Below are 14,361 nucleotides of genomic sequence, written 5' to 3'. Positions count from 1 at the left end.
AATTCTTGAATATGACACTCAAAGCACAGGCAACCACCTCAAAAAAGATCAATTCAACTTCAAAGTTAAAAATTTTTGTGCATCAAAGTACACTGTCCACAAAGTGAAAAAAAAAAAAAAAGCCTTACAGACTGAGAGAAAATATTTGTAAATCATATTTCTGACATAGTATCCAGAATATATATAATATATATAATCTTATGTAAGATTACATATATAAAATCTTCTATCCAAACAATATAAAGACATATAACCCAATTTTAAAAATGGACAAAAGACTTAAACATTTATCAAAAAAGATGTACAAATGGCCAACAAAATAAATGAGAAGATGCTCAACATCACTAGTCATCAGGAAAATGGAAATCAAAACCACAGGAGATACTTCTTTACACTCACTAGGATGGCTATAATCAAAAAGACAAATCATAACAAGAGTTGGTGAGGATGTAGAGAAAGTGCAGCCCTGACACTTCACTCTGCTGGTGGAATATAAGATGATACTGCCACTTCAAGAAACAGTTCAGTAGTTCCTCATGTGGTTAAACAGAGTTATATAACCCAGCAATTCTACTTCTATATATACACCCAAGAGAAATTTAAAAAATATGTTCATATGAAAGCCTGTATACATGTTTATAGCAACATTATTCATAACAGCCAAAAACGGAAATAGTCTAAATGTCTATCACCTAATGTATGCATAAATAAAGTGTGTTGTATCTGTGCATGAATATTACTCAGTTATATGAATGTTATTCATACAATAAAAATGTACGAAGTACTAACACCTTGGAAACATTATGTTAAGTGAAAGAAGTCAGTCACAAAATATTGTATGATCCATTTATAAGTAATGTCTAGAAGAAGCAAATCTATAAAGATAGGTAGTACATTAAGTACCAAGCTTAGGGCTTGGTCGGGAGGGGGAAGAGTTTAGTGGGGGATGCTTAAGCATATGGAGGGTTTTTTTGAGGCAATGAAAAAAGTGTTCTAAAACTGACTGTGGTGATGGTTGTACATATTTGTAATTACACTAAAAATCACAGAATTGGACATTTTAAATGGGAGAATTGCATGGTTATTAATTTTATCTCAAGGTATTAAAAGAGAAATAGTTAAAAAGATAACTAAACTTATAATGGCCAGATTTTTATCCATTAAGAAGCAATAATTAATAATACTGTATTGTACACTGAAAAATTTAAGTAGGTAGATCTCATGTGAAGTGTTCTTACCAAAACAACAGTGAAAAAGAAGCACTATGCTGTAGAACCAAAAATCATATAGACACAAAATCAATGATGTGGAAGTAAGACTAAGAAGTTGGCCGAAACTACATAGAGAAATGTGTAGAGATGTTTCTTTGCTTTTCTTTCTTTCTTTCTGTCTTTTTTTTAAAATGAGAATGCTGATAGATATTGAAGAAAGACAACAGAGGTCAAGTTGATAAATAGCAAGTGTTCACAAAAGCTAACACTGTAAACAAAATTCGAGCAAGTCAAAATGAGTAAGCAAGCAAGACAACAAATGAACACAACCTGTCCTGAACTGAGGATACGGATTGAAATGGCTCACCAAGTGAATGTGGCCATCACTTAAATCTGTAACAGGTGAATATTTAAATTTAAAATACTACATGAAGAAAAAAGGTGACGTAACACAATGCTGTAAGGAAGAAAAAATGTTCACGATCAGGTTAGCCAGAGACTTCTCTAGAAAACTTAAGAATGATACCAACTGAGTTTTAAAAGGATACATTTATTCCAAGAATTCTACATGCAGCTAAATAATCATCAATAATTTGGGAAGGCAATTGAAATATTTAAAAATAAAAAACAAGTATTTTGGAACCTCTGACTGTTTAAGCACTTATTGATGTACTTCATTAAAAAAAAATGTTCAGGAACAAAAAAATCAGCATCCTTCAAGATCATTTGAGACTTCTAGAAATTAAAAAAATGAGCAAATTTGGTTTAAAAATACTGACAAAATATATTGAAACATGGAATTTAAGAAATGATGGTATGTTTTACTACTAAATGCAAATGTCAAAGATAATTCTTGAAAGAAAAAATGACAAAATTATTTGTTAATACGGTAATATTAATTTATTTTTAGAAGTCAGAAACATGAGGTAGGAGAGAAGAGGATGGATATAAAGGAAGAATCAGAGCTAGATTTTTCTAGATAATAATGCTTAGAAAATATACTTTCAAACATATTTATAAAATGTCTGGTAACCACTAACTAGAATCAAAAATAGAATATAGATAGTTTACACATCACTAGAGAAAGTATTCATACAAAAATATAGTCTACATACCCAAAGCTGGGTTATAAAAGACACAATTATAGAAGCATGTATAAAGCATAAGGCAAAATTATAGCATTATATTTTAATAACTAAACATAAATGAGCTAAGGGATTTGATTCAATTGCAAAGGTTCTCAGATTTATTCAAAAGCCAAAATGAAAATCAAACTCTGATATTTTCAGAGAGAAATAGGAAAAAACAAAACAAAACAGGCAAAGAAAACTGTATTTCAAGGGAAAAATTTTAAATGTTACATTAAGCAAGTTAGCTTTGTATTGATAGTTACAACTTACAATAAAGATATAACCTACTTATGCACAGAATAATATAACTGAAATATAGAAGGTAAAACTAATTAACAATTAGAGTAAAATAAATGTGGACTGAGGGTGATATGTAAAATATCACTGTGTTTCTAGCTTTCATAGCTCAAACAGACCAAACTATGAGAAAATTAAGGGCATAATAAAAGCGATTTAGTAGATTTGTACTAAACTTTGCAATATTTTTAGATAGCTTCCAAACAGTAATTACAAAAAAGCGATCAACAGCTCAAAGTATAAAATCTCAATATATACAGTGAAGTATAAGCTTCAGAGTTTACATTTAGAAAATTAAGATAATAGAAATAAAAGTAAATACCCCAACCTCTCCAAGTTCAAAAGAAAAGTATTCTAACATGTAACTATAGTTCAAGATGGAAATCAAAACTTAGGGGCGCCTGGGTGGCTCAATGGGTTAAAGCCTCTGCCTTCAGCTCGGGTCATGATCCCCCAGGGTCTTGGGATCTAGCCCTGCATCAGGCTCCCCTCAGCAGGGAGCCTGCTTCCCCCTCTCTCTCTGCCTGCCTCTCTGCCTACTTGTAATCTCTGCCTGTCAAATAAATAAATAAAATCTTAAAAAAAAAGAATCAAAACTTAGAATATAGAGTATTTAACAATTAACTCTTTGAAAATGGGATATAAGAATGTCATGGATTAAGGCCAAAGTTACAGAAACAATTTCAGAGCTTGAAATGATTTTATTATTAAGTGCAAAAGAATTATAATAAATAATGCTAAGCATTAAAAGAACTATCTTTTATTGTCCTTTTTATCTTCAAAAAGCAGGATGAAATAATAAAGCATTAATTAATGAAATCACAAGAGGATATTAAATTGATAAATACAAGAAATCTTTGAAAAAATAAACAAGACTATGACAAATATAACTAAAAAAAATGAAATTAGAAATAAGAAAGAGAACATAGTGTCATATAGGTTTAAGAATTAACACTCCTGGGGCCCCTGGGTGGCTCAGTGGCTGAAGCCTCTGCCTTCAGCTCAGGTCATGATCTTGGGGTCCTGGGATCGAGCCCCACATCGGGCTGTCTGCTCAGCGGTGAGCCTGCTTCCCCCTCTCTCTCTGCCTGCCTCTCTGCCTGCTTGTGATCTCTCTCTCTCTCTCTCTCTGTCAAATAAATAAATAAAATCTTTAAAAAAACTAAAAAAAATAAAAGAATTAGCACTCCTATCCTGGAAGCTCTCTTTAGTATCACAGTTCCTGGTCACGTCTAAAAACAGCTACTATTGTTCAAGGGAAAGCAAAATAATGATCATCCGCAGACAGAGGAGATATTAGGAAAAAAAATAAAAAGGAATACCATGTTCCTTAACATGTTAACTGGATGTTATAATGTCATATTTTTTCCAGTAAAATTTTAATATGGCTATTAATAGAGTCACCTGGACTTATTTATTTAGAAAGTGTGTGTGAGTCGGGGGAAGGGGTGGCAAAGGGGCGGAGAGAATCTACACAGGCTCCATGCGGGGCTCTGTCTCAGGACCCTAAGATCGTGACCTGAGCCAAAATCAAGAGTCGGGAGGCTTCCCCAACAAAGCAACCAGGTACCCCTCGACTGGACTTTCTACAAACTTGATACAACTATGCTAAATTTCCTCTAGAAAGAGTTTATGAAATTGTCCTCCCAGGGATGATAATATTAAATATTTCATAAATTAACATTGTAGACAACAATGTAGACAACAGTAAAAATGAGAAGATCCATCAACCAGAATAGATTACTGAGAAAAAGAGTCTAATAGTTCTATGTACAAATACAGGAGTTGGCAAATCTGCCCCTTGGGCCAAATCTAACCTGCCACCTGTTTTCTTAAATAAAGTTTTATTGGGACCCAGACATACCCATTTGTTTACAAATGGGCCTTGGGGCTATAATGACAGAAGTCAGGTACTTTCAGTGGAATCTGTATGGTTCTCAAAAACCTAAAATATCACCACCTGGCCCTTTACAAAAAAAGTTTGCTGATCTGTTCTTTAATATGATAAGGAAAGCGTCATACACCATAGGGAAAAAATGTTTTTTCAAGAAGTGATTTAAGGGTAACTGGCTATCTGAAAAAAATTCTTCAACAATATGGTAATGATTAAATAAATCATGATATGCTTATGTTACTTACATTGTCCAGATATTAATATTATGTTTTCAGAGAATATTTAATGGCACAGTAACAATTATATGATGTGATAGTAAAATATGCAAAAAGGCAAGATCCAAATAAACAACATGACATAAAATTCATGTTAAAAGGGCAGACCTCAACTGATAACAGGTTTATTCATGTAAAAAAGATTGTACTTAGTACCCCAAAATTCTACTTGGTGACTAAGTCTTGGTGATAGAATTACGATTGAGTTTGATTTCTCCTATAATTTTACTTATTTTATCTATTTTGACTGCGAAAATATATTTACATTAAATTTCTAAAAAAGGAAATGAAATTCATGTGACTCAGTAGCAAAAAACCATGAAAAAATCCTCTTCAAAATGGGCAAAGAAACTGAATAGACATTTTTCCAAAGAAAACATACAAATAGCCAACAGGTACATGGAAAGGTCCTCAACTTCCCTAACCATCAGAGAAACACAAATCAAAACCAATGAGATATCAGCTCACCACTGCTAGAATGACTGTTGTCAAAAAGGCGAGAAATAATATATGTTGATGAGGATGAGCAGAAAAGGAAAGTCCTAGGTGCTGAGGTTGTGAATGTAATTCAGTGCAGCCACTATGGAAAACAGTATGACTGTTTCTCAAAAAATTACAAATAGAACTACCGTATGACCCAGCAATTCCCCTCGGATGCAAACTCAGTAGCTCAACGATATAGCTGTGCTCCCACATTTGCTGCGCACTTTTTAAAATAGCCAAGACATCCAAACAACCTAAGTGTCCATTGACAGATGAGTGGTTAGAGAAAATGGTATAAGAGAATATTACCCAACCAGAGAAAGAAAGAAATCCTGCCATTTGTAACAATATGGATGAATCCTTAGAGCATTAAATTAAGTGAAATAAGTCCAAGAGAGAAATCTGAATATTGTATAATCACACTTACACGTGGAACCTGGAAAAAAAAACAAAAACAAAAAAAAAACGTGATCTCACAGAAATGAGAGAACAGATTGGTGGTTGCCCAGGGCTGGACATGGGGAGTGGGGGAAAGATGGTCAAAGGATACAAGTTTCCAATAAGATGAATTCCATTCAGAATAAAGGAAATGTGGTGTGTACCCCCCCACACACACACAGGAATATTACTGAGCCATCAAAAGGAACAAAATCTTGCCATTTGCAATGACATGGATGGAACTAGAGGGTATTATGCTAAGCAAAATAAGTCAATCAGAGAAAGACAATTATCATACGATCTCACTGATATGAGGAATTTGAGAAACAAGACAGAGTATCATAGGGGAAGGGAGGGAAAAATGAAACAAGATGAAACCAGAGAGGGAGACAAACCATGAGACTCTTTAATCTCAGGAAACAAACTGAGGGTTGCTGGGGGGTGGGGGGGTGGGACAGATTGGGTAGCTGGGTGATGGACATTGGGGAGGGTATGTGCTATGGGGAGTGCTGTGAATTGTGTAAGACTGATGAATCACAGACCTGTACCCCTGAAGCAAATAATACATTATATGTTAATTAAAAAAAGATAAATTCCAGTCATTGCATAATATTAAGTTCTATGTATGTAATGTATAGCAGGGTGACTGAAGTCAATAATACTGTATTGTATATTTAAAAGCTGATAAGAGAGTAGATTTTAAAAGTACACACACACACACACACAAAAATATACAGCAATGTGAGGTGATAAATGTGTCAACTAACCCTATTGTGGTAATCATTTCTCAATATATACGTATGTCAAGTCATTACACTATATACCTTAAATGTACATAGTGTTATAAGTCCATTATATCTCAATAAAACTAGGCCAAAGAAAGGAAGCAAATGTTACAAAACAGTTAAAGGCAAAAAAGTTAAAGCCAAAAATAACCTGATAAAGATATAGCTGAATATTGAACTGATCTCAGGATACCTGATAGTTCTCTTGTTCGGCAGGCACTTTTTAAGCATAAAAACTATAGAATAATTCACCAAAAAAATATGCATTTACATGATTACATATAAATTAAAAGTTTATATACTTCAAAAATTACCATAAACACAATTAAAGGGCCTCTTAGAGAAAATGATAACTAGTGCCCGCTAGAGCATGCAGGATGGGATTTACACACCTGTGATAGCAGTATGAATTAATAGGAGGTAACCCAGCCGTCTGCATCAAGAGCTTGGAAAGTGTTCCAATTGGTTAAAAACCCAGTGAGTTTGCCTCAAGATAATAAGTTGTTTCTTCTTCAAAGATTATGTACAAATAATGTTCATCACAGGGTTAATTATTGTTAAAACAAAAACTTTTTAAAGTGAAATGTCTCACAATAGGTAGATAATGATTGAAGAGGTTCTGGAATATCTACAGGTTAGAGACTCAGGAAGCCCTATGGAGGCATTGCAAGTCATGATGCCCCAAAATAGGACATGATTAAATGCTCTGGATAAAATACTAAGCGTGACAAAAAAAGGGGGGGGAAAACAAGATACAAAATGGGGTGATTCTTATTTATCCATCTGGGAGGAAATATACTAAAATATTAATCATGCTCATCTTTGGGTATTGGAACTATGGTTCACTTAAATGTTTTTCTTTATATATTTCAGTGCTTTCAAAATATGCCCTACTGGACATGAATAACTTTTCTAATGAAAACAGTGATTTCTAAACAAAAAACACTGTAAGTTCTGCTTTGCAATGATGAGTCAAGACGGTCAACACGAAAGGTTATTGTTTTGACAAATTTCAAAGATTTGGCCTTAATGTGTTTCCCCTTCTGTGTTGAAATCAGTTACACTGTAACAACACAGACTTTTTGATCAATCGGTCACTGATATTTATTGAGCATCTACTAATCCCTAGGTCTTGGTTTGGCTTGAGATCATATTCTCCTCCAAGAGTGTGTCATGTTCAAAATTTCCCATCAATGGGTATAATTTCAGGGTGGGTCGCAGGGTTCCATGGGTGGCTGAACAGCCCTGAAACCACTCATGACACTGGACACAGATTTCTACCCTCCAGCCTGTCTCCTAGATCTTCCTCCTTGATCCTCCCATGCAGGCATCAAGGAGCAGCTCTGTGGGCAGCAATATCTGCTACTACAGAGAATGATGATGTCTGTCTGCAGAGCACTCCTGCTCGGATTTGGTTGCCTCAGTATTCAGCTGCAGAGAAGTACTTTGGATATTTCATGTGGGTATGTTCTGACTGCATCAAGATTTCTTTGGATCTGAGTAACTCAGTGCAAAAACAATGCTTTTCTTGAAAAAGGGGATCTAGTTGGTCAAAATGGAAGGCACAGATTTCTTCATACGTTGACTGATCTGCAGCTAAGCAGCCAATCCAGAGCTTTCTGCATAGAAAGTGGCTGTTTCAGTACCGTGTGGCAAAAATAGATGCTAGTCCCTCAAATGCCAATTATTACAGACAATTCCCATGGAAAATGTGCTGGTTAGAACAAACTTCTGTACAACTCACCCGACCCAGAGGGCGTCATTCCTTTCTAGATTAACAGAAACACTGGAACCGAAGAACCACAAAGTTCTGAAGGGCAGATTGTAATACGGAAGTGTGATCTTTCCCCTCCTGAGCTACCCATGTAGTCTAAGGAATGTGGGAGTCCCTCTTCCCACTACCAAGGTTGGGATTCCACCCCTAGTCAGGGAGAGTTTCTTCCCAATAAGACGCCACAGCACCCCTTGTAATGTGTACCGCCCTCAGAATTCAGTCAGTATGGTTTTTCAATCCTGATTTGCCATTCAACACCTAACCTAGGACAATAGGAAAGTGGCCTCCAGTTCCTCATCCATGTGACAGGGACACAGAAACCCCAGCACAAGCCAGTTTCCAAGATAGTGTTAAATGAGATACTTTGTGCGGGGCGCCTGGGTGGCTCTGGGTTAAAGCCTCTGCCTTCGGCTCAGGTCATGATCTCAGGGTTCTGGGATCGAGCCCTGCATCGGGCTCTCTGTTCAGCGGGGAGCCTGCTTCCCTCTCTCTCTCTCTCTGCCTGCTTCTCTGCCTGCTTGTGATCTCTGTCAAATAAATAAATAAAATCTTTTTTTAAAAAAAAAAAGAGATACTAAAAAAAAAAAAAAGAGAGAGATACTTTGTGTAACTCTGAAGGCACAACAAATAATAAATGGTAGCTTAGAAAAGTTAACAACCAGCTAGCAGGCAACCCATTTGGAAAATTCCCCCTCCCTGTGTTTCTGTGTTGTCATCTCTCATATCGGAGAGCTGGCCCAGATCCCACGCATGGCCTGCTTGGCTGCTGAACTTTGATGTTTCTCAGATCCCTTATGCAGACGGAGTAACAGGCATGGAGGAAGCAGGGGAATGATGGGCAGAGTTCCTGACTGCACGGGAAATCTGAGCCCGCAGTGCCACCTAGCCTGCTCTGAGGACACCCCTCTGCGCCCGTGTTTCTAACACCCTGGTGCATCTCCCTCTTTTTATTTTTTTAAAGTATAATTACCAGAGCTTATGTTTCACAGTTAATGCTGTCAAGCCTTTTAAACTAATTGGTCTTTTATAGAAAATTTAACTGAAAATTAACACATCTTTTAATAACATTGCCTTAACTTTAATGGCACTTTGCCTTTCGTTTATAATTGCTCTAAAATTGTCATTTTCCATGCCATAGCTGCCATTTTTTAGATTTGCTAGTTTTCATGGTGTAGATTTTTATTTTTAGTATTTTTCTTTCATGAGGGATGAGAATGATTTGTTGGTTTTTTTTGTTTTGTTTTGTTTTTGTGTTTTTCCCCCAATCCCAGGCCTGCCTGGACTGACGTGACAGTTGGTACCTTCTGGGTGCACCAGAGCACCCTTCCATTTGCCACATGGACACTGGCACTAGGCTCCTCAGCCTCCATGGGCCGTCCCTCACCTTGTGAGCAGAAAAAAATGAGGCTCTTGAGTGGAGGCTAAGGAAGAGGGCCAGGGAGGAACTATTTGTTTATACAACATGGCACCCACTAGTTTGGGCTGATGGAGAACTTGGTCTATTCCGTAACACCCTCTTGGGGTTCAGCCAAAACCCAAGTACAATTAGAGAGCAAAGCATGTGGGCCCATCTTCCAGATGGCCACATTCTTCCGTCTTACTGATATAAGCTCTGTTATTTCTGGCAAACAGAAACCAGCTCTGATAACAGAGAATATAGAAACATAAGACATATGTGTGTGTGAGTATATATACATATGCTTATATAGGTACACGCAAACATATAATAAATCTACTTCTTTGTAGTTACATTTGATCTGAAGAAATACTTGTTTACTCTGTGAAAGATTTTCATCTGCCTTTGTCCTTACCCGATTATCCCAACATGATAAGGCACTGTTAACATCATTCCCATTAACAGCTGGACCCAACTAAGTCCCAGACTGTGGAAAAGACCTGCACGGGCTGCTGGTGGATTGGGACTGGAACCTGTACGTCCGAATTCCTGGGCCAGTGCCACACTGTTTCTCCTGTAAGTCCTTGCCTTTGTTATACTAATTTATTAAACATGCAAATACCCACCCTGGGTATTGGTGAACTGGCAAAGCAAAGACATGCCTGGCCCAAAATGCTCATACTGAAGTTTTTCTTGGACTCCTGGGGGATTCACTGGGGGAGGGTGGTGTGTCCCAAAAAGGGTGAGGGTTCAAAGAAAATGGACATCATGTGCTCATCCTCCTGACTCCAAGGACAGGCACATGGCCAGAAGCCCAAGGATGCTGTCTAACCACAGTCATTCAGGCTTACAAAATTAGAAGCCGGAGGCCTGTAAGTCCGGTTCACTGGGAGGCACAGGCAGGGGACAGTGGGATGAGTGAAGCAGGCCTGGGAGAGTTCAGCAGGGAACAGTGTGGGCTGTAGTGAAAGGACACACAGCTCAGCTCTAGCCAATTGGTGCTTTGTGGGTATCTGGAAATCTGCTTTGTGACTCCAAACAAAATAAGCTGGAAATCCATATTTAAGTGTAATCTTATGATTTTGAAGTATTGGCAACAGATTGCACTTAAAAGGGAAAAACTTGGGGAAATGCAGAATTTGTCTGCAACGTGCCATTTTGGGACTTCTATGAGAGACGATTCCTTAGAAACCAGATATCAATCCAGGTCCTCATGCCCATGTATTGTGCCGTTTCTCTTCCTTTCTTCTCTCAAAATGAGTGCACAAGGATGGAGTGTGGGACAGGAAAATAATCGAGGGTTACATCAGGGGCCAACTGGTCAACTCATTGACAAGTTTGCCCTTCCAGCCAGCACACACAGGAAGCAGTGACCTCAGGAGGATCCTGGCGGTATCCAAACGAAGATGACTGAAGAGTTGAACCTTGACTTAGAACTTGACTGGACGTGGTCTTTTGTACTCAGAACACTCACAGTGTGGACGATACCTCTGCCTGTCTGACTGCTCCTTGCTTGTCCCTCCCCTGAATCTACTGCGTTCCAAGCACGGCAGCCTTCAACCACTCCCTCTGAGCCCCAGAGTCAGCTCAGCACCACTGTTCAGCTTTGTCCTGATCTTTTGGCCTTGGAATGCTCATCACCCTGTCCCCCAGGTGCTCTCTTCTGACCTTTCAGTGTCAGCTTCCAGGTTTTCAGTTGAGACAACTTTACTCTGACCACTGTGGCTAACCCAGCTCTCCACATGCATTCAAACGATTTCACAGTCTTCAGATCAGTTTTGCCCATCTGATATTATTCATTTACTACTACCAATGGTAGCTATCATTCCTGATTTACATAATCATTTACATAATTATTGCCCACTAGAATGAAAGTTCCAACAACCCGAGGGTGGGGTCTTCCTCTCTCTTCTCCACTGCTAAATCCCAAGGATCTGAATAGTGCCTGGCATTCAGTTAAGTGCTCAGTGAAGGCAGTGATCAATAATAATAAATACAATATCTAGCTTGTCGTGTGCGATGCGTGGCACTAATCACCTTACAGCCTTGACTCATTTAATTATCTCGACAATTCTACGAAGTAGGTGCTATTATTATCCCCATTTTAAAGATGATAAAACTGAGGCACAGAGAGGTGACGTTTACGCCTCTGGTAAATGCCGGTGCTGGGATCTGCATCCAGGCAGTCTAGTCTTGGTTCGTGACTTTTCTTCTGTCCAGGTAGAGCTCAAATTGGGGCTGCGGGGTGGGGCGGGGAGGTGGTGTCTGTCGCAAAGAAGTCTGAACACTTGAGCCCCGGTTCCAGCTCTACATCCAGAGAGGCTTCCTTTCATCTTTTCCGTGTGTGTGTGAGCAGCAAGCTGGTACCACTCTGAAAAATACATGGCTTAGTCGTGAGCCTCTTCCTGGAGGCAGATGCCCACAAGCATAATTACTGCCTCTGATCATGTGTTTCTGCCGTTGATGAGCCACGAGGCCATGTCTGCAACATCGCTGGGTGCTCAGGGACGCCTGTGACAAACCAAACATTATTCTTTTTACCAATGAAGCAGTGAGCGGCAGGAGTTGAGTTACGGAGGACAACCTTCAGAGGTTGTTTAGACACATGATTAAGTGGTGATTTGGGGGCTGGAGAAAGGAGAACATGGACATCCGAGGAGGTGTGCCTGTATGGACGTCGCGGCGTTGCTTGTAAGCGGATGCCTGGGCTGGAAGCTTACCTCCTGCTCCCGCTGCTTAGAGAAGTCTCAGTTTATCAGTTTACAACCCTGCCAACCTTTTCAGTTCCTTCTAGTCACTGCCTTGGCTCTTGACTGATCTCCTGGTTTTTCAGGAACTAGGGTTGGGGCGGAATGCAAAGAAACCACAGATAACGTTTCCTTGAGAAGGCCCGGATTCAACGAGATCTGCTGAAGCAGACCCAGTGCAACACGTCGCTGTGGAACTTGTTCCTCCCAGCAAGGAAATCAGGCATGGACCCACTGGACAGGCGTTTTGACTAATGGTCACTGTCTGTGCATCGGTTAAACACATCTTGTTTCAGGTCTATTCGCATTATTGTCCGAAAGATCAGACACTGTGGCTGAAGTGCCTTGCACAGTTCTGGGCCCTCCATGAATGAAGCCGACGGTGATGGCAATGGCTGATACTAGATTCCTGATACTCTCCTCTCCCAGGCTGGAGTTCAGAGGGAATGCTGTGGGCAGCCCCGTGGCTTCCATACATGCCTTAGCTGCTCTCTCCCAGACACTCATGTTTGCATTTCAAAGGAGATTAGAGATGGCTTTTTAAACATTTCAGACCAACCCACTTTGATTTCTCATCTGAGTTTCCAAGAACTGACTCCCTGGTGGTGCTATAGACAAGAGTGCGATAACAGCCCAGATCAGAGGTGCCCCCTCCCCCCTCCACCCCATGGCCGCTCAGTGCCCCTTTGGTTGTGTAGGGGTGAAGTTCTTTGCTGCTTAAAATCCATTTTACAGGCTTATTGGTATGAGGGGCTGGCTACGTGGGTGTGGCCTGTGCAGTCACCCATGGGCCATGCACAGAAGGGCCCCTCACTTGGCTTAAAGCTCTGCAGTCATCATTTCGAAATTCTTAATAATGTATGAAAAAGTGGCTTTGCTGATTATATAGCTGCCTGGACTGTCCTGCAAGTCTGATACATAGAAACATAAATAACTGTGTAAGTTTGGGTTTTATAAAATGTTAATAGAGCATTTTGGAGCTCTTGAAAAAAAAGCTACTGTATACAGTTCAATCATCTTTTAGTGAGACCAGTCTTCTGTAATCTCTCTCATTAGAATCAGGAGTAAAATGAAATTTCTAAAGAGACGAATTACAGAAATCCGTTTGAAACAGAAGACCAGTACAGACAATCTGGCACTGTATTAGATCACCCTGTAGCTTTCATCATTCCTTCTGGCTTGCTTAAGGAGTTTGCCCAGACTGAGCCCAACATCACTAGCAGATAGAGAGGTTAGGCCCAGAACCACTGGGCCATCAGAAAGAAATCACAAGTCCTGGGAAACTGAGAGTGCCTTCTCTAGTGATCCTTTTCCTCTCCTCCTTGGCTTTGGAAAGCGAAGGTCTGGCATGACGCCTAAGTCAGCCTTAATTCAGATGAATATTGTTTCATAATTATTTCTAGATCCATAATTCTAATTTTTAAAATAAGATATGCTTGCAGTTGGACCACATTCAGGAATATAGAATAACCTAAATTAGTCTTAAAAAGCTTTATGTTTTTTCTTTCCTCAAATAGAGGTTCTTCTGGGATTAGCTTTAATGAATAGAGAAGAATAATGCATAATTAGCATATCGGTTGTTTAACACATTCAGGAGAATAGCCTTCTTAAGCACTTTAAGAAATGTATGTGTATAAAAACTCTCTGAGCTATGTTTATGGTTTTAATGCATTCAATAAAACTCTTTTTCATGGATTCCTCAAAGGTCAGTTTTTATCCAGCTTATGTCTGTATTTTCATAAATTGCGAATTTGAGAATTCCAAAATAAAGAGGCTTTTCTCTATAATAAATCAAGACACTCAGTGGGAACACTTCACAGTCCCCACTTACAACCCATTCTAGTGTCTGCTTTTGCCTTCTGCAGTTCGAGAGAGCTCCACGAACTGGAGCCTACTTTTTAATTGTTAGTTGTTTTTGGTCTCAAAAGTGA

At 39.0% G+C, this 14,361-nt stretch overlaps 1 protein-coding gene across 5 annotated transcripts in view; it reads right to left on the bottom strand.

Annotated features, from left to right (window-relative positions):
- The window catches only part of KCNMA1 (potassium calcium-activated channel subfamily M alpha 1), a gene marked incomplete at both ends in the record, with an annotated part of 724,384 nt that overhangs the window by 17,934 nt on the left and 692,089 nt on the right, over positions 1-14,361 (bottom strand). The gene's annotated exons all lie outside the window — the stretch shown is intronic.

Source organism: Martes martes (assembly GCF_963455335.1).
Source record: "Martes martes genome assembly, chromosome: 14".
Taxonomy (NCBI): Eukaryota; Metazoa; Chordata; class Mammalia; order Carnivora; family Mustelidae; genus Martes; species Martes martes.
Note: the sequence above shows the minus strand (reverse complement) of the source record. Positions and strands in the feature narration are given on the sequence as shown.